Below are 8251 nucleotides of genomic sequence, written 5' to 3'. Positions count from 1 at the left end.
GGGAGGTTGTCCTGCCCCTCTACCTGCCCCCTGGTGAGGCCACACCTGGAGTACTGGGTCCAGTTCTGGGCTCCCCAGGTCAAGAGAGACAGGGAACTGCTGGAGAGGGCCCAGCGGAGGCTGCGAGGGCGATGAGGGGACCGGGGCATCCCCCTTACGGGGAAGGGCTGAGGGAGCTGGGCCTGCTCAGCCTGGAGAAGGCTGAGAGGGGTCTCATCCGTGTCTACACATACCTTAAGGGCGAGTGTCCAGAGGACGGGGCCAGGCTCTTTTCAGAGGTGCCCAGCGACAGGACAAGGAGCAACGGGCACAAACTGCAGCACAGGCAGTTCCATCTGCGCATGAGGGAAAACGTCTTTACCTTGGGGGTGACAGAGCCCTGGGACAGGCTGCCCAGGGAGGCTGTGGAGTCTCCTCTGGAGACATTCAAAACCCACCTGGATGCAATTCTGTGCAACCTGCTCTGGGTGAACCTGTTTTAGCTGGGGGATGGACCAGGTGATCTCCAGAGGGCCCTTCCAACCCTGACCATCCTGTGATTCTGTGTGGTGCGCTAAAAAATAAGGTAATTTCCAGAGCCCAGTGCTGGGATCCTGGGGTGCCATAGCAGGTATTAATGAATTGACTATAACAGTGTCATAACCCCCTTTACTAGACAACAAAACATACAGAGATGCAACGATTTGTTCAAAATGACACTGAATTAAGCAAAGTGGAAAATAGAAGCCAGATTTTTCCCAGCTTTGTGCCTCTTCCATACAGCCACCCCTCTGCTTTCCCTGAACAAGGCAAGTTAAAGTGGGATCATATGCACACATTGCTGTAAAGCAGAGAAAAGTAGCTGGGAACTGACACCAGTAAATCAGTGTACCTCATCAGCTTAATGTATGAGGCAACATACGAAGGGAAACCTCGAGAAACTTCTCATTAGCCATCATTCTCCACAATCAAATAGCCAAAGGAAAATCTGCTCGAGCATAAGTATTCATGGACATATTACAGATACACTTAATAATGCTAATAGGTCTACAACTACGATCAGAGATCATGGTCAGAGATGCCAGATGCTCTTCTCTCTTCCTCACAAAATTAAGAGGTCTAGAAAAAAAAGCAAACAAACAAACAAACAAAAAAAACAAACCAAAAAAAACAAAGCAAACAAAATTCAGAGACATCCCAAAAGTAACAGCGGGCATTTCAAATACGTGGCTAGCTCCTATGGCTATAGGCACAGCTGCGCATTGCATAGTGTTACAGAATTAAAGCTGTTACCTGCACACATTCTAAATGCATAGCCAGCATTAATGACACAGGCCATCTAGGAAGGATTAAGGATTAGTTATCATTTCAACCCAATGAAAGAAGATCTATATTTCTCTTTTAGACACGTAATTCACAGGAGAATCATGCTTGCCAACACTCTGAAAAAATAATCTTTCAGAATTCTTGCAAACCCACTGTGTTATGATTTCATCTCATGAAATACAACACCTTTACATTAAACCTCATAAAACTAAATCCTGCTGGATCTCTTCCAGGCTCAGAGAATAAACAGCTATATCAGTGATACCTAGAACAGTAAAATCTGGCCCACTGTCATATGGCACGTTCCCATTTCCAGAGAGGAGCAGGTCTGCAAACAGCTAACTCACTTTGCTACTACAAAATCCTCACATATAATGAATTTCTCACATGATTGGTCTAAGAAATAGTTCAAGGGGGAAAAAGAATGCTTTGAACACCATAATACATATTTATTTCTACTAGTGCTTTGGGTTTTGTTTGGGTTTTGTTGTTGGGGTTTTTTTCAACTTATTCCCCTTAATGAAATATGTGCTGCAGAGCTGCTCTGGTTTTCAGTGAGCAGGAGTGAGTTTAGCCGCATCTGGAACTTTGGTAGATAGCAAAGGGGGGAAATTTGTTTGTCAAAACAGTTCAAAAGCACAGACAAATATATCCAATGACATTATTTTGTAAAGTCCGATTATTTTCCCTTTGCAGTCAGAAGAGCTACACAGATTCCTTTCAGTCTTGGCAGTCCCACCCAGAGCCTGAGTAAGAAGGATAGTAAAATAACGAGTATAATTATACCAGGCAACACAGATCTAACACAAAAGCCCTCCTCAGGAACTCAGGGCAAATGTCCTCCACAGATACGGGTGCATGGCCAAAGAACAAAAGCAATTTTCCACGAGAATTAGACTCTTCCCTGTCCCCCGTGAGGAGCTATGCCTTAATCCCCAAAGCTGTGCAGAGGCTGGCATGTCTTCATGCGGGAACTGCAGTTACAGACCCAGATACACAGATGTCACACATTCCTTCCATCTTTCCGATCACTTAGCAGGCTCATTACATCTCAGGCCAACCGCAACCAGATCATCTTCAGTGCCAAAGCACACTCAGTGCAAGCACAGGCGCCAAGGCTGACATTAACTAACACCACCTCGCACCAGGGCCCAAATTCCTCTAAGGTTCCCCTCTCCATTCCTTCCATTTTGATCACAGCACTCTGGATTTAAGTAGCCACGTTGGAAGATGGTATTTCTATAGTAAAAGGGGGAGGTTAACAGTGCCGTAAAATGCCTGTGGCCAGTGACAAGAAGCAGAGGGAGGGATCCCAAAGCACGCAGGGAAGCAGGCTGCTGAGGTCTCGGCAGGTGGGAGCCACTGAGGAAGGGACAAAGGTTCCCTGGAACTGTCAGGAGGTCCTTTTTGAATCAGGCAGAAGAGAAATGTCCTTGTTAAGACTGTTGATTAGATGAGCTAATGGCAGGGAGAGGTTGCTGACCCTGCCACTGGAAATAATTAGGAGGGGATGTGCACTCGGAGGGCAGTAGATTGCACCCACAAGGTCCCCATCAAGCAGAGGACTGTGCATGATACCTTCACCACCCAGGGGCCATCACGTACCCAGTCATTCGCTGGGGCTGGGAAGGCTGATGCCCTAGGAAGGCTCTCCGTGGATTTGGGGCTATCCCAACCAGCGAGTGACTTTTGTCAGAAAGCAGCTGTACACACAGGGTCTCAGCGTGTACAAACACTCAGGGCTGGGTGGGGGGGTAATGGCAGCTGTTTGCACACTTGACCACGTAAGATGCTCTAACTCTCCAATGGGCTTATGACCCCACGCCAGAATTAGCTGCTCTTACTAAAGGCACACCCAGGCTGACTGCAACACAGCACCAGGTGACATCAGTGTCTGCAGAAGCCTATCATCCTTAGGGTGAGAAAGGGGAAAAAAGGAACAAAACACAGGTGACAAAATGGCAGGCTAAAGTGAAGCTCTGATCTGACCTAGTATTACCATTCTTAAGGGTTTATTCTGATATTTCAAGCATTGTTTCAACAGAATTTGTGCCAAACCAGACTAAAGTAACACAACTTGTTTTCAGCTTTGTTCATCTTTTCCAGTGTGAACCATTTCAAGCTCCAAATACGTAACTCTAGACATTATTAAGTAGCAAAAGATACATGTCTGTAAACCATGGTACCTTTCTTTTCAATATTTATAGAACTACTCAAAACAACATGATTTCACCATTTTCTTACAGATGTAAATATTAATTCTAAGCTGACCCTAACACACTTTCTGCTACAACTTTAGTTACAGGGACTAAACAAACCCTGTTTGCCCTGAAACCTTAAGGGTGGGGTGGGGTGTGTGGGGGTGGAAATTACACAAGTAAACCAGAGAATTACATTCTCACTTTTTTTTTTCCAAACGTGAATCTAAGTTTTCACTGCAAGGGGTCAGTCAAGCCAGCTTCATACTAGTTGGGGACATGGGTTGTGAGACACTTGCTTCCCTCAAAACCAGCAGAGCTTCAACCAGACCAGAAGAACAAGCATCGACTTGGAGCCCAAGGTCAGATCTGTTGGCTAGGTGTAATTCACTGTCAAGTTCCAGCCTGCAGCACTTTTCGTATCACATACGCACAGTACAAGAGTACCTGAATAAAGGTGCACAATAAAGCTGCCAAGCAAGCTTTCTGTCTAGCAAAGCTGCTGCTCTAGCACGTTGCAAACTCTCCAGAAGACAATAAGGTAGGAAAAGAGCACAATTGTTTTCCTGATACTACGTCATGCCTCCCTTACTGCAGCACAAATGCCATGAACAGTCCCGCTAACTCACGCAGAAGTGTGCCTTTGGTCAGGAGCAGGATTTCTAGCTCTGCAAAGCCACAATGAGCTTTGAGGTGGGACAGCAGTCTCCTTTTTTGCAGGCAAAGAAGCCAAGCTGGTGCGCAACAAGGCATTGCACCCTTCCTCAGCATGCTGTTAGCCTGCCTTACTCACACTCCTTCCCAGCTACCGCCTCAGCCACAATGGTTCATGGTTCAGCTCACAAACTATTTGGGCAGAGTTATCACAGGCAGTAGAGTGCTGAGCTGTATGGCTCTGACCCAACTGGATTGCAGAATATAAATATTAACTACTAGATGGAGCATTTCTAGGTAGGGTTGAAACTCGATCGAACCAAGCCACAGGTTGGAAAAATGCAAGGAAATCTGCATTTGGGTAGAGGGAAGCTGAGATTAATTAGTCATACAGACAACAGAGAGCTGAATTTAACAGAAAAAAATGCTAATAATTAAAAATAAAATAATTTTAAAAAACCTTCAAAACCCTAAAATAATAAATAAATGTACCAGGCAGTTCTAAAACTTAACTCAACCTATATTACATGTATGCATTTGCATGTACTGAGAAAGAAAAAATACACATGGAGAAGACAAGAGTGTTTAAAATGTATTTCAGACAGGGGTTTCTTTTATGAGCCTCTTCAGGTTTACTTTTCTGTGTCAAGTTCTGGAAGGTAAAACTGTAAATTTCTAGTTTGAAAGCAGAATAGTAGAAGAAAGAAGAAATTAGAGAAGATGACCAAAAGTTTGAATATATTCCTTGTTGAATACATGTTAAACAAAGGTTGCTGCTGCTATTTTCAATCATTTCTGACCTTTGTGAATACTGCAGATGTAATACCATCATAAGCCATGTCACCCAAACTGCTTCAGGGTCAGCTTCTTCAAACATCTGGATTTTTTTAACATTTGGAAATACTGACTTCAGAGGCTGCAAATACATTTTAATTACTGATTACCTGCCTACTAGTTTGGTTATTTAAATCACTTTGTAATTTAACTCCAATCCAACACAGAGACTAATTTGTTGATTAGGTCAATCTGACATCATGATCAGATTGTTTCATTGCTTTATTTTAAATCAGGCTTAATAATATTTTAAATCGTATAGCTTTAGGCAACAGGGTCTCTTGATTTTACTTCTAAAAATGTTTTACTACAAATTATTATTTAATAATAATTTATTTTGACAAGTAACAGGTGTCTAAACCTCGAGGCCATTAGACTATCTACCTGCAAATTTGACCATTTCCCTACAAGTAGCAATTAGTTCTAAATATGAGTTTCTATACCTCACCTCTCTCACACACTCATTTATAGTCATCTTCTCTGTTAAGCACTGCAGAAGTGGAGGGGTGGTTATTGTTTGCCCATGCAACTGCAGAACTACACCACCCCACAGCGCACAGACCCACACCAAAGCTCACCAATGTCCACAGCTTTGGCCACTCATCAGGGGAAGTACTACAGCAACCACGGACGCAAATGGCTGAAACCTACCGAAGTCCTGATTTGGGGAGTAAGATTTGGAGCTAGACCCTTCACAACCGACAACAACTGCAAAAAATTCTCTGTGGGCAACGTCAGCAGTATTTCTGTCCTGCGCCACCCTGCCTGGGCAGAGACAGCAATTCTCCTTTCTCCTCTTTGCAGGAACCGTGCCCTACCCAGAGCCCAAACATTTTGGTATAAATACCCTGTCTTTCTGTACGGCTCACACAGTGGGGCCCCACTCTGCTCAAGGTGGGTGCACCTCTACTACTAGGCTGCGGGTGGGAGAAAGGAAACATATTACATTATAGCTTTTTAAATAAAATACACTAGGAACACCAGGCACCATGCAATTGTTGTCCCCTAAGGCATGGTCTCTGCTATCTTTGTCATCCAGCACTTAGATTAGACAGATAATAAAGAGAGTGGTAATCACAAACAGACATTTTGCATGTACAAAAATGCTCACCATGACAAAAGTTGTAGCCAGATATAGATGTATGTCAGATAAATTTGTAGGGTCATAACTTGCTAAAGCACGAGCATGCACATAAATCTAAATGGATATACATATATATATATATATATATATGCATGTGTGTGTGTGTACAATACAGCATCTGAGCACCTGTATTTACCATTTACCAAGCACCTATATTTACCATTTAATATAAACTGTGGGAAGTACAATTCAACATTAAAAAACAGAAACTTAGAACAATATTTAGTAATGTTCCTATGCAAAACATTCTGAATTGGCAAAACTTGGCTGAAAATTTTAAGATACTAAATGCAGGGAAACTATTGAGGGAATGACAACTAAAAAAAAACAAAACAAAAAAACAAACAAACAAACAAACAAACAAAAAAAACCCCAAAAAACTAGAAGACTCCTTGTGACTTGGTTTTGTTTCCATTTGAAAGTAATCAGCCCCAGTTTGATCTTTCCCCTTCATGACATCAAACCCTGATTAAAGATGGCCTAGAGTTTCAGGCCCCGAACGCTGAGTTTCTGGAGAAGAACTGCAGTGAGCAAAACCACGGAGCGCTGGAAGATCGATACCGGGTGTCACTGGGCAAAGAAAAAACCGACACGATGTGCACAAGCGCCACCAAGAGGTTCCTCTTCCATCGCCCAAAGACGATTTTTTCTCCAAGCAGCACCCTGTGCCGCTCGAGCACACACACTCAGCACCCTCCCGGCATGAGCCACTCACTCACACCAGGTGTTTGCTGCTGTATTTTCAGTGAGTGTTGCAAATGGAAAGAAAAAAAAAAAAATTATTTTTAGGGTTCCTTTCAGAACAGGGAGTGGTGAAAAAGATGTATCTACAGCATGCAGTTTTTGACAATGGAACTTTGAAATGTTGTGGTAACAGAAAACAAGACCGTTGCCCAGTCCCAGATCTGGAAAATATTAAATTCCACCTTCTCAGCCACCAGAACAGCGTCAAGAGGGATCTGTTGCTGAGCTGCCCCCCACCAAGACCTGTGCAATCCTGATTTTTTCCTATCACATGCAATTGCGAGATTCAAATAGCAGTAATATTTTGGTAGCGTGATGCCAGAGCCCCTTCTCAAAGGTAAGCAGACATTTTCATCAGATTTTTTCACCCTGGGGAAAAAGCCAGTTTTGTCCTTTCCACTGCCATTTTATGGGCTGAAAAGAATGACCTAAAAAGCCACAGCCTTTTCATTCCTCAAGCCCCAAGTTTATACTTAGCCCCTGAAGTGAGTACCTCTCTGACCTGCTTGGCCTGGCTACTCCCCCAAGCGAGTGGCCAGTGAGGCTGGGCACCATTCAGGGGTGAAAGCAGCACCCAGCTGCTGGGGAAGGGTGGGTGGTGCTTTGCACCACGTAAGGCTTGGCTGCCCATCACAGGTGTGTGCCTCCTTCTGCACATCACTGCTCTCAGCGGGGCTAATAACCCACGGTGGCAAACCAACCTGGGGGCTGCCAGCTCACAGTTTCCTTGAGGAAGGGAAGCAAGGCTGCAACACAGCCTTGAATCAAGGCCCCAAGGAACCCCAGTGAGGGCTCAGCTGGGTAATGCTGCCAGCCACCTAGCTAATCTCTGAACTTGGGGCGTGGGTTGGACTAGATGGTCTCCTGAGGTCCCCTCCAGCCACAGTTGACTCTGCAACTGAAAAGGGCAATGCTGCCTGCAGGTCAGTGAGCAAGGAATACGGGCTGAGGCTGCGGGAGCCATCCGTGATGGCAGCTTTCACCTCAAACGCATCACGTCAGCAAAGCAGGGTCGGGGAGGGGGTAGCGCACAGAGGCCCCCATATACAGTACATAGCCAGGTAAAGGACTAAGGGATCACAAGGTAGTGGATTTGGAAAAATATGCAACAGGCAGATGAATAAAATGATAGTATTTATAATTACCTGTGTTGAAGCAAGTCTTGGCCGCTCTTCAGCAGACAGGCAAGCGCCAATGTATTTTCCCTTCCCCACTTCTCAGCTTCCAGGGCTGGCCAGGAGCACACAGAGAAGATCTGAGTTCACGCCAAGGGTTGAGAGCAAGAGGAAGGAGCACCACAGTTTAAATGCAGTGGCACTGGCCAGGCACATGCTTTAGAACCCAGCGCTACTCTTCACTCCCTGCAAGCACC

The sequence above is a fragment of the Falco naumanni genome, chromosome 1 (genome assembly GCF_017639655.2).
Source record: "Falco naumanni isolate bFalNau1 chromosome 1, bFalNau1.pat, whole genome shotgun sequence".
NCBI lineage: Eukaryota > Metazoa > Chordata > Aves > Falconiformes > Falconidae > Falco > Falco naumanni.
The sequence above is the reverse complement of the archived record's forward strand: the minus strand, read 5'-3'. Positions refer to the sequence as shown.